Source organism: Pongo pygmaeus, chromosome 7 (genome assembly GCF_028885625.2).
Source record: "Pongo pygmaeus isolate AG05252 chromosome 7, NHGRI_mPonPyg2-v2.0_pri, whole genome shotgun sequence".
Taxonomy (NCBI): domain Eukaryota; kingdom Metazoa; phylum Chordata; class Mammalia; order Primates; family Hominidae; genus Pongo; species Pongo pygmaeus.
The window spans coordinates 130697618-130711089 of record NC_072380.2 but is presented as its reverse complement, the minus strand read 5'-3'; the positions used below and the strand labels follow the sequence as shown (position 1 = coordinate 130711089).

The window sequence follows — 13472 nt, the reverse complement described above, 5'->3', positions numbered from 1 at the left end:
GGAAAATTACGTACTAAAAGGGCAGAGCTCATATTTGGTCTCAGGTTTTTTGACTCAAACACTGTACTCCTTTAGTGGTACTCAAAAACCTCAGAGATCCATATAATTCTGACATTTTTTACAGCGGTGATATTAATGATTCTAACATATTTGACTCCAAACAGAAGCAGGAAAGGTGGAGGGACCCCCATTGTTGATGTTGTCTCAGAACTGGAAGAAAGTTCCTGGGGTCAGTCAGAGAACAACTTGTAGTAGACTCACTCCTTGCAAAGCACTGACTGGTCTGGGACCATGGGCTGCAAAGTGGGAGAGATGGTAAGAGGAATAAGGAATTGCTTTCCAGAACCCTATAAACTTAGATGGGAAACGTAGCTGAGTATACCTGAGAGGATTTAACAACTTTATAAAAGCCACACCTCAAGTTCATGTTAACATTATTTTACCTGCGTTCTTACCTATAGAGTAACAGGAATTGTCCTATTTTATAGTATTAGAGCTGTCCTATTGTATAACAGTAGAGATGGCTGCTTTGATGGACACTTCTTGTAAGCTGTAGTATATTTGATGCATATTTATTAGGGCTGTGTATTGGTGGCCAAATTTGTAAAGTGAAGACTCTCTGTAATAAATGAGAAGCATACATAGGGTGTGTTATTTTCCTGGATGGTTCTTTTCCCATTGCAGAGTTTGCGATCATTTTGGAATCTTCACTTACATGTGATTTAGAAGAAAAAGTACAGAGAGGGCCAATTATCATAAAAGACACTTTGCGTAGTGGTGAAATGCTGGACTTGTAACCAGTCTGCCACGTTTAAATCCTGGCTCTATCACTTAGCAGTTTGTGTGACCTTAGATCATTAATTTGTGTAACCCTTTGTTGCCTCAGTTTTCTCCTCTGTTAAATGAAAAGATTAGACAATTCATATCCGATACAGTTGCTGTGAAAGTCAGCTAATTGCATGTGAAACATTCTTAGGACAGAGCCTGGCATATACTAAATAGTGCATAGGTATTAGCTGCTGCTGCTGTTTTGTTTTGCTGTTTTTAATCATTGTTGAGGTGCGTATTCCTGACGTGCTATGCTGTAGCAAATCGAGCTTTGTAACTAGAGCTAAGAAACTGGTGGGAACCTAGGCATGGAAGTTGTAAATGTGTACCCTTTGGGCTGAGCACTATAACATGAGGGGTTTAGACTAATCCCTAATAGTCTGCCTAGCTGCAAACAAGTCTGGGATATCTGTCAGTCATGAGAAGCATCATTAAGCACGTGATGGTCTCTGAGGCTGGGCCCTTCAACTTGTATGAAAAACCCCAGCTGTCAAAAGTTAGGTAAAGAGCTTTGGACCCAAGTCCTGACTGCCAGTCTCCAGCTCTGTGATCTCATGCAAATCACTTTGTCTCAGGACTTTGTCTCCCTCACCCCCATGTAAAAGTGAGATGATAACATCATTTTCCAGAATCAGGGTGGGGAATAAATAGACCATGTTTACTAAATGTCCTACAGAGTGTGGTGGCCAAGTAGGTGCTTAGAAAGTGGCTGCAGCTCTCAGTATTATTGTAAATGAAAAATTCTGGCCTCATATCCGGTAAATCAAAATACTTCACCCTAGCTCCTAAGGCAATATTGTTGCCTAGAATCATCAGCATATTTGAAGACCAATAACGCAGTTTGCATGTTACATGGAGAATGTGGGTGGACTAATTGCATCCAGGCATGGGGTGACTGGCTTGAGATTAAATCAAAAGGAATTTCCTGAGTTTGTGATGTAAGGGAAGCTCAAGAGACTGGAATACTCAGGAAGTGAAATCCCAGATACAAGGACTGAAAATAATTATTCAAGTGTCGGAAAAGGTGATAGAAAGATTGATCAATGGGACCGAGTTTAGTGGGACATCTGCGCTGTGCTCCCTCTTTGGTTTCCTCCCTTTCGTGGCTGAGAGGTTTGGCGTATCAGTGCTTCTTCCTCCTCAGCCAGAAACAGTTTCAATTTTTCTATATTCTGCCCACCCTCTTTTCTTGCCTGTAATTTGTCCATTCATTCAATAAAGACTCATTTAGCTCCAAAATATTCATTGAGGAGCTAAATGTGCCAGGTCCTGGAGATGCAACAGTAAAACACACATATGCATATACACACATGCACGTGCATACACAATTTGCACACATACGTGCACAGGCACACCTCCATGCATAGCAACATGGATGCACACATGGCCATGTGAATCCCTCTCTTCTTGGAATTGACATTCTAGTTGAGGAGGACAGAAAATTTAAAAAATAGTAGTAAGTAAAATATGTAGTTTCTTTCACTTGACGATTATTGTAGGTTTCCCCACAATTTTTTTTTCCTGCCTCTGCTGTTTGGGAGGTCATGTGTTCAACCATTTCTATTCTTTGAAGAACTTCTAGCCTAATTGCTTAAGCTTCACAGAGTCTCCCAAACTGTTTCTTAAAGGGCTCTAGTTATTGAATAAGTTTTGATTCACAATTTTATGAAAAAATTTGTAAACATATTAGAATGTGGTGGTAATATGGCTTTTCTGTTTATTGTGCTAAAAGCAAAAGTGTAGAAAAGTACAAAAACTATGAAAATATACCTTGTTTGGAGTAAATAAATATGAAAATGAAATATATTATTTAACCATGCTGGAGGTCAATTTTAAATGAATTCTGTTTTTCTCTGGGCTTAAAAAGAAAACTTAGTAACTAGTGGGTTGCTATGTTTTATGTTAAGCAATATTGAAATTGAAATCAAAGTAGAGTAAGTACATATTTTAACTAAAACAGGTATGTCTGGTTATGGGGCAAGTAAAATTTTATAGCAATGAAATTAAATAAAAAACCTATGAATATTTTTTGAGTTTGAAATACAATTGGCAGAATCTGAGCTTGCTATACATCTAGTTGGCTTTTAAGGGAAACTGATTTTTTAAATTTCCCTTCTTTGATTTTGAATCTTGACTTAAAGAATCCAGATTCCCATAAACATTATACAGAAAGTTCTAATGGTTCCAGGAATTAGCAAAATCACCACCTGTTCCCCAAAAACCTACTGAAATAAAAAAAAAAATTAAAAAAAAAGAAATGAGATTTTTCTAATTCCTGGCACCATTAGAATTATACAGAAAGTTCTAATGGTGCCAGGAATTAGAAAAATCTCATTTCTTTTTTTTTAATTTTTTTTTTATTTCAGTAGGTTTTTGGGGAACAGGTGGTGTTTGGTTACATGAATAAGTTCTTTAGTGGTGATTTCTGAGATTTCAGTGCACCCATCATCCGAGCAGTGTAACTATACCCAATGTGTAGTCTTTTATTCCTCACCCCTCTCCCACTCTTTCCCCTGAGTCCCCAAAGTCCATTTTCTCATTCTTACACCGTTGCAACCTCATAGCTTAGCTTCCACTTATGAGTGAGAACATACGATGTTTGGTTTTCCATTCCTGAGTTTCTTCACTTAGAATAATGTCCTCCAATTTCATCCAGGTTCCTTGAATGCCATTATTTCATTCCTTGTTGTGGCTGACTAGTGTTCCATGGTGTGTGTGTATATATATATAAAACATTTTATTTATCCACTCATTGACTGATGGGCATTTGTGCTGGCTCCATATTTTTGCAATTGGGAATTGTGCATCTATAAATGTGTGCGCAAATATCTTTTTCATATGACTTTTTTTCCTCTGGGTAGATACTAGGAGTGGGATTGCTGGATCAAATAGTAGTTCTACTTTTAGAAATCTCCAGGCTGGGTGCAGTGGCTCACGCCTGTAATCCCAGCACTTTGGGAGGCCGAGGTGGGTGGATCACGAGTTCAGGAAATCAAGACCATCCTGGCTCACACGGAGAAACCCCGTCTCTACTAAAAATACAAAAAAATTAGGGGGGCGTGGTGGTGGGTGCCTGTAGTCCCATCTACTCGGGAGGCTCAGGCAGGAGAATGAGGTGAACCTGGGAGGTGGAGCTTGCAGTGAGCCGAGATCATGCCACTGCACTCCAACCTGGGCGACAGAGCAAGACTCTGTCTCAAAAAAAAAAAAAAAAAAAAAAAAAAAAAAGGAAAGAAATCTCCACACTGTTTTCCATAGTGATTGTACTAGTTTACATTCCCACCAACAGTGTAAATCTCATTTCTTAATGGCTTGTTGGAAATTAAAGAGACATCAGGAAACAGGCAAACCTTTTTTTTTTTTTTTTTTTGGAGATGGAGTTGCTGTCTGTCGCCCAGGCTAGAGTGCAATGGTGCTATCTCGACTCACTGCAACCTTTGCCTCCCGGGCTCAAGCGGTTCTCCTGTCTCAGCCTCCCACAAACTATTTTTTACTTAAATCTTCTTAGTGTAAAGATGACAACTAATATATTAAGTATATGTTTTTTTTAAATGGAGTCTATGCTGAGGAAGAATTATTTTGAAAATAATTTATTTGGAAATATTTCCATTGTTAGATTTTTGTTGCTAAAAATAGTATATACTCACCGTAAAAACTTTCCTATCTTCTCAGCTTAAAACAGCATTGAAAAATGACTATTTTACTTTGTCTAAAAAAGTCTTTCAGCAAGGGTCTCAATAGTTTTTAAATTCATTGGTTTAATTTCTTTTGATAAGTTTGCAAGAACAACTGATAGACAGTAAGATAGCTGCGATGCACTAGTAAATTTTAATAAAATCTTTTCTTATGAAATTGGCCAATGGGATTTAAAAGCTTGGTCGTGGTTTTCTAAGTGTAGCCCCAAATGCACTTCTATTTGGATTCACATAGCTTTGTTAGCTTTCTTACGTAGTTGTAACCCTCATTAATTCCAAGTTTTGGGAGAAAAAAAATCCTGAATTTCAAACCTGTTCTTGGAATCACTGGTTTATAAAGTATAGACTGGGTTGAAAAATAACGAAGCATGACCTATTATGTTGGTTTTACTACATTTTTTCTTACAATTAATAAATAAGATAAAAATTATTTTAAAATATATCTTAATCTTATTCTTTTTATTTTTGTACATTTCATAATATACATTTTATGTCAGTAAAGCAGAGCATGTATATTACCTAAAAATAAACCAGTAGATACTGCATGTTCAATTAAAAAAAAAATTGATGGAGGCCGGGCGCGGTGGCTCATGCCTGTAATCCCAGCTCTTTGGGAAGCTGAGGCAGAGAGATCACTTGAGGTCAGGAGTCCAAGACCAGCCTGGCTAACATGGCAAAACCCTGTCTCTACTAAAAATACAAAAATTAGCCAGGCCTGGTGGCACACGCCTGTAATTCCAGCTGCATGGGAGGCTGAGGCACGAGAATTGCTTGAACCTGGGAGGTGGAGGTTGCAATGAGCCAAGATCACCTCATTACACTCCAGCCTGAGCGACAGAGCGAGACTGTCTCAAAAAACAAAAACAAACAAAAAAATGATAGGGTGGTGTACAGTAGAGAATTGAGAAAATCACCAAATAAGATGATATTCTACTGGTACTGAAGGGCTAATAATACTCATCTGTCTTTGTGTTACTCACCTGTCAGGAACCTCCCAGGAATGGGTTGATTGTATATTTTAAATTGTATGTGTTTTATGAATGAAATGCATTTTTATTATCGAATGAAGAAAGCATACAGGACAATGGGGAATGATTTTTCTCTCAATCTATCTTTTCAGCTCTCCTCATCTAGCATATGTTGGGCTCCCCAGTTTTAATTGTGCAGACTGGGAGATTTTGCTACATTAGGGGTCACATCACTTTCTTTGTGTAGATAGAATCTCAGTCTCTCTTTCTCTTTTCTTTCTCTCATGGAGATAATAATCTAACTCTGACATCCATGATGTGATGATTTGCCAAGTGCTCTATTTCTAGTTACAGTTACTAGGGAATTGCAAGAAAACATTGGGAAATGGTACTTGGCCTCCACTTAGCTTTATTCAGATTGGCTTGTTTCCCAAGGACCCACAGGATCAATGATGCGTGCAGTGCTAAAGGGCAGCTGCGAGGTCAGGGCGTATTTATTGCTTGCTGGGGCATGTTATTGACCAATAAGAAGTTAAACAGTTCCTAGCTACAGCTAAGACATTGCCTCTTAGGCTGGAAGACAAGAGATCACCTCGGGCAACTTTCGTTTACACGGAGAGGTGTGTAAAGTGGAACCAAGGCTTTGAGCTCTAGGCATCCCTTGTGTTTGTCAGGATTTCAGCTTATTTGGGGTGGCTGCAAGGCTTTGAGACATGCCCATGATGCTAGGGATTTTTCTAAACTCAGCCTTTGTCAAGGTAGTCAGGGACTGTTCATTTTGAAACCTCTGTAGGTATCTGCATGTTTGCTGCAAAGGTTTTGTCTAGGTGAGATGGACTGGCTCATGTTTCCTAATGCTGATGCCCCTCCCTCCCTTCCATCTATCTTTTATATGCACAAATCTATTTATTACTTTCTTTTCTTTGAAAAGTATAACTTAGCTTTGGATAAAGGAGGGACAAGATCACATTTGATGAAACGCAAGCAACACTTTACCTTGCATGGGCTTAGATGAATAAGGATTCCAAAAGGAGCAGTATTCAGGAAAAAAATAAACTCTGTGTGTGTGTGTGTGTGTGTGTGTGTATAAAGTACAGATATATATACACACACACACACATATACACACACACACATATATATACACACACAGAAATAAGTAGTGAAAAATCTTTTAGCTTTATGAGATGTTCTGAGCTCAGCTCTGAGGTTTATGTTCTGACTATGAAAAATAAAATGATTTTCCTAAGTTTTTAAATAATATTTCTTTCTTTCTAGGTGTAAAAAGAACTTTTGTTGTGAACTATTGAATGAAGAGGTGAGGAAGGAGAAGCAGGAGGAAGAAAACAATACAAATCAGGCTGAAAGGCCTACAGATTAAAAACTAACACCGCCTCCCCTGCAGTGAGATAGTCCTTTCATTTTTAGCTCCTTGCATTGAAATAGCATTGAGGATTAAATTTGTGTTAGCCCCACAAAATTCAAAATTCATGTGATTTTCTGACCACTTGCCTTCTAGTGGAAATTTTAAGCATATTAGAGGATATGTTTCTGTGGGAGCTGATCAGAATGGTACTAGGAGTTCAAAAGAATATCTAAAACTAAAGCACAGCTATATTTCAGATCATACTGCTTCATCACATCGAGTGCATCTACAAAGGTAATACATAGTATGTGGCTGAGTTAGGTGTGTGGGCTTGTAGATTTGCCCTTTCTGCAATTCTAGTCTCTATAATGGTTGGAGTGTAGGAGTTAAGTTGTGGAGCGTCTCATAAATTTAACTAGAATCATCCCCTTTTAAAATCTAAATCAAATATTGACATATTAGTCAGGCATTATTTGATTATATTTTTATTGGTTTAGGCAGTGAGAGATGTTTTGTGCAGAATCTGGTTGTTTTCAGCCCTAAAGTAAGGCATTGCATTATTTCTAAATAATCCTATAAGGCACTAAATTAAAAAATTAAAACAACCAACTTTATAAATGATGGCACTGCTAGTTTTCTATGTGCCAGCCTCTCATTCTGGAATTTCTGAAAGGAAGAAGAAAAGTAAATTAACACTGATCACGGCCTGCTCCATCCCTGGCATTGTGTTTATACATGACTTACGTTCCCTCCCTTCTCAGAACTCTGGCGTGTTAGTGGTGTTACCTTGCTTTTACAAGTGAAGAACGGTTAACTAGTTTGGGGAAGGTTACTCAGTTAGGGAGTAATTGAGCTGAAGTAGGAATGCAGTGCTGATTTTTGTAATCTTTCTCTTTCAGTTTTACCAAAATGGACTCATTCTGACTCATTTGGGGGTTTTACAAGTTAGCCTTCGGTAACAAGTGCCCAGCAGCCTCGCCTGTATTCAGCTCTTCTATATTTGTGTGATGGGCACAGAACACCTTCATATGTATACTTTCTTATCCTCATGATCAGCCAACAGAGGCATGAATCTACCAAAAGAGGCAAATTCCTCCTTAAAAATGCAGAATTTTAGGCTGGGCACAATAGTTCATGCCTGTAATCCCAGCACTTTGGGAGGTGAGGAGGGAGCATCACTTGAGATCAAGAGTTCGAGACCTTGTCGTTACAAAATATTTTAAAAATTAGCCAGACATACTGGCACATGCCTGTTGTCTTAGTGTACTCGGGAGCCTGAGGTGGGAAAGTTGCTTGAGCCCAGGAATTTGAGGCTGCAGTGAGCTATGATTGTGCCACTGTACTCCAGCCTGGGTAACAGAGTGAGACCTTGTCCTTTAAAAATGTAAAATAGGCTGGGTGTGGTGGCTCACACCTGTAATCCCAGCACTTTGGGAGGCTGAGGCAGGAGGATCATGAGGTCAGGAGTTCGAGAGCAGCCTGATGAACATGGTGAAACCCTGTCTCTATTAAAAATACAAAAATTAGCTGGGCATGGTGGTGGGCACCTGTAATCCCAGCTACTCAGGAGGCTGAGGCAGGAGAATTGCTTGAACCCAGGAGGTGGAGGTTGCAGTAAGCCAAGATTGCACCACTGCACTCCAGCCTGGTGACACAGCAAGACTCTGTCTCAAAAAAAAAAAAAAAAAAAAAAAAGGTAAAATAAAATGCAGAATTTCTCCGTATGCATGAATGGCAGTGGGTTTCCTCTCTGAAAGAAGATAGATCCTTTGCAAAAGCATAAAACTGAACCATGAAGGATGTTACAGGGAAGGAAAGGCTGCTCAATCAGGGTGATTCACTGGGAATGAGGCATCTTGGGGGTTCCTTGGGGAGCAGAGGTGAGCCCCAATGAAAGACAACTTTGTATTAAAACCATAGGGGTTCAGAGTACTTATTAACTTACAAAATATCATCAGAATGAGCTAATCTGAGCTAATGTTTCAGACCAAGCACAGAGTAGGCTGTTTACTATTCTGTACCTCTACTGAATAATGGAAATTGTATTTTTTGGTTTAGCCAGTTTGTTTTTATCTTTCTTGATCTCTTTCTCAAAGCAATTTCTGTTTGAATTAGTGGCTTTAACCACTTATCCCTAGGTATATATCAAGATTGGTAAACTATGGACCACCAGCCAAATCTGGCCCCTTAGAGACAGAGGTTCTCAACCCTGGTCTATATTCATGATTTTGGGGGCTTATTGTACCTTATGTACTTATTGTAAATAAATATAAATTCTTTCTGAAAGTAGGTGGGGGTAGAACTCTAAATATACATCCATCAACATATCCAAGTTGGTCAGACTGAAAATTGGAAATTACCCCTTTTTGGTGTGTTATGATGATTTGTTAAAAAAAATATATATACATATATATAAAGTATATATATACATATATATAAAGTATATATATACATATATATAAAGTATATATACAAAGTATATATATAAAGTATATATATAAAGTGTATATATAATATATAAAGTATATATACAAAATATATATATAAAATATATATATAAAGTGTATATATAATATATAAAGTATATATATATAAAATATGACAACCATACCATACAGGGAAGGGCCAATCAATGCCTAAATTTGAGGATCTCCACTTTAAATTGTCCAGACATGCAGAAGAAGACTCTCCCTCTTCCCTAGCTAATGAGCTTCATTGCAATTGAGGATTTTGAGAGGGGTGCCACTTCCCTCAAATGGTATTCCCTGTTTAATGACTGCTACTGCTAAAGGTATTGTGGGTGTAACATGGAGAAGGAACCCAAGGCATCTGGCACTTTATCTCCCATTGTGTGCGAGAGCTGGGTAACATTATAGAGAAGTGTTCCAGATTAAAGTAGTGCTCTGCTGGCCTGTACCTACAAGAGATAGTGATGGAAATTTTAGTTGTTTCTCCTATAAAAATGTTAGCTGCTTGGCCCAGAATGGGCTAAGGTGTTCAGTGACAGAGATTGAGTGTTCAATTGTGTTACAATGAGCCATTTGAACAATTTCTGTTTGTCCTCTGCCTGTCACTTTTCTCTTTCCCCTTTCCAATCCTGCTTTAAGAAATGTAGGAATAGCAGTTTTGCAAAGGATCTCAGCAATTCTAATATGAAAGATTATTTTTCTGGTTACCGAGTCTGCATTACAAATTACTCCAAAATTTACTGGCATAAACAGCCATTTATTAAGTTGATGGATTCTGGGGCCAAGCATTAAGATAGAACGGTGCACAGATGACTTGTCTTTGTTCCATGATGTACAGGGCCTCTGCTGAAGAGCTCAAAGGCTGTGGCTGAAATCATCTGAAGCAGCGTTGTCTGGTAGAACTTTCTGTGTGATGAAAATATTCTATATCTGTACTGACCAATATGGCAGCCACTAGCTGTACATGGCCATAGAGCAACTGTAAAATGTAAGTAGTGCCATTATAGAATTGAAGTTTTTATTTAATTAATTTAGATATAAATACCCACTAGTGGCTACCATATTGGACAGCACAGATCTGAAGGCTTGCTCACCCATATCTAGCAGTTGGTGCTAGGTGACAGTAGACTTTAGCTGGGGCTCTCTCCATTGGAACACCTCTCTGTGGCCTCTTCCTGTAGTCGGCTGTTCCTCATCATATGGTGGCTGAGTTCCAAGGGCGAGCATCTTAAGAGAAGGAATCAAGGGAAGTAGCATTGGAGCCAGCAATCTTGCTTCCACTGTATTATATTTATCCTGTCTAGATTCAAAGGCAAGGGCAATAGACCCCATTTCTTGATGAGAAATGGCAAGGTTCTGGGAGAGCACCAGGACAAGAAATATTGGTATAATCATATCTGGAAATAATCTGCCACAGTTGTTCCAGGTACCCAGTCCATTCGTTCATTTATTATTCATTCAGCAGACAGTGAATCCCTACTCAGTTACTTAGCATCAGGTTACTTAGAGAATGGCAGTTGAATGATAATGAAGCTCATAAAAATGTGAAGGAGGTGGTTGGGAAGGCATGCATAGGTATCTCCAAAGCTGTATGGTATATGCCATGATAATACATGGTAAGCAGAGAATGGATGATTAGCTTAGACACATAGGGGCATCTTTGAAGAAGCAACATGAAAACTGGATCTTAAATTTGCACTTAACTAAGGAGTTTGCCAGAGAGAGAGAGAGAAAGAGATGTCATTTAGGCAAAAAGTTAAGCCTACACAAAGTCAGAGAGGCAAAATGGTAAGCTTTTCCTGGGGACGCCTCAACTCTACATTGCTTGTTCAGAAAAGAGCACTGTACAGCTACCCTGCCAACCACGTCCTTCATTTTCAGTGTGTGTCCCCACCCACGCCATGCATATTGAAAAGCAGCTGCATACCCAGCAGGTCACCAATCCAGAAAAATCCATAGCCCAAGGGGATATCATTGATGAATTACAGACAAGTTGCCTATCAGCAGGAATCCTGGATTGGATTAGAGAATCCTCATACCATGCTGGCTTTTCTAAAGAAGATCTGGCTCTCAGAGAGGAACAAAGATGCCTGAACACATTGTCTGCATTGAAAACAAATATTGATTGGCCCCTGCTGGGTTGCTGAGCTAGAGTGGGTTAGAATCTGATGTCAAAAAGTGCTGGGGTGTGGAAAACCATTAACTCTGCTGATTGACCAGAATAAAAGCTCCGTCTATTTTTAAGGTCTTAAAAAAATGAGGGTGAAATCTTTAAGTGGGCGGAAGGGCAGAATTGATGGTGAGAACCCATAGTTAGGCAAAAACACTCTCTCAGTTTGTCTTCGTGACTCTGGACACAGATCTTAGGCCATTTGTCCCTATCTTCTATTCTATATAGCATTTTTTGGACCTGTGACTATTTATTAATGCTGCACAAAATTTACTCAATTGCAAATTAACGTCCAAATAGCTGATGTTCTGTGGTGTTCAGATTTAGGATTCAGACCGTCTGCTGGGTGTTCTTATTACACTGGTAGAAAAATGCTCTGGCTGTATCTGATTGCATCCGACAGTTAGATATATTTCTGTCACTGCCAGATGTACAAGATACTGTAAAAGGAGCATTTTCTCTAGCAAATTAGACTTGCTAGCTCCATGGATCTAGATTGACTAAAACAGCTTGTTGCCCCAGGGATGTAGCTGGATTTGGCTTGGTCATTTCTTTTAAATACAGGACTTCAGAAACCTGATCTAGAGTCCTTTTCTTTTGGAGACAGGATCTTGCTCTGTTGCCCAGGCTGGGGTCTAGTGGCATGATCATGGCTCATTGCAGTCTCAACCTCCCAGGCTCAAGTGATCCTCCTGCCTCACTCTCCCTAGTAGCTGGGACTACAGACGTGTATCACCGTGACCGGCTGATTTTTGTATTTTTAATAGAGATGGGCTTTGCCATGTTGCTCAGGCTGTTCTCAAACTCCTAGACTCAAGTGATCTATCTGGCTCAGCCTCCCAAAGTGCTGGGATTACAGGTGTGAGCAACTGTGCCCAGCCTGATCCAAGTCCTTTTAATGAAGATTTTCCAAATCTGCTGCCTTTACTTTTAAACCTGAGTTGTGTTTGTCTTTCTAGAGCAGCCCTCCCAATAGAACTTCTTATGATGATGACATATTCTAAATGTACGTGGTAAGCATTAGCCACATGTAGATATTAAGTACTTGAAGTGTGGCTTGGGCAAATGGGGAGCTGTTTAAAATTCAATTAAATTTAAATTTAAATAGCCATATGTGGCTAGTGGCTATGTCATTGGGCAGCACAGTTCTAGCATCCACTTTTAGAGATGGTATTTGCTTAGAGAAGAGTAAGAACTTTGCTAGCTCTGTAACTTTTTAGCAGCATCTTAATTTGAGTCATCTCTTTCCTCTAACAACAATCTAGGAAAAGAAGCCATTGGCCATTGGGGATGCCATTGGCTAACTAAGGGCTGGGATGGGGACTCGCTACTAGGCTGGCCATAAAACCTGTCACTTTGGCTTCTTTACTCATTTTCCTGAAGTATTCTCTGCAACATAACCAAGACATTTTTAGTAGGTTCCATAGCCTAATCAAAGGTGTTTGGGAAGGCCTGGTTAATTACAGTTGTACAGGTTTCCTTCCTGAAGATTTTCTCAGCCTTAACTATACTCATGGATTGTGAGTCTCCAGATGAGGCTATGGTATCACTGCCAAACATTTTTGATATGAACAGAACCCCTTTTCTCTTTCTGGTGTTGTTCTGTGTAATAATATGCTTTGGGAAATGCTGGTTTAAGCAATGAGACTTCCTGCTACAATAGATGATAAACTTAAGGCATGTTATAGGCAATTAACATATCCCTTTTCTGGACTTTGGTGGAATTTGAAATCTGCATTTATAGTTTGACTCTGTTGATCCTTCACTGTGTTTGCATTTTTAGTTAACTCTTCAAGTACATAAATATCCAGGCTGGCCTGGCTATATCCTGCAGGGCCAGAGACTTGTGTCAAGTTTAGTTCTTATAGTTGGAGAAATGCTAGTGTTTCCTCCATCAGTAATTTTTTTATCTGTTGATCCCCATGCAGCTGTGAGTATGAATGCATACATATTTCTCCTTTTTTTTTTTTAAACTTG

At 39.1% G+C, this 13472-nt stretch overlaps 1 protein-coding gene across 1 annotated transcript in view; it reads left to right on the top strand.

Annotated features, from left to right (window-relative positions):
- EXT1 (exostosin glycosyltransferase 1) overlaps positions 1 to 13472 on the top strand; it is a 315513-nt gene that overhangs the window by 106069 nt on the left and 195972 nt on the right. The window lies entirely within an intron of this gene.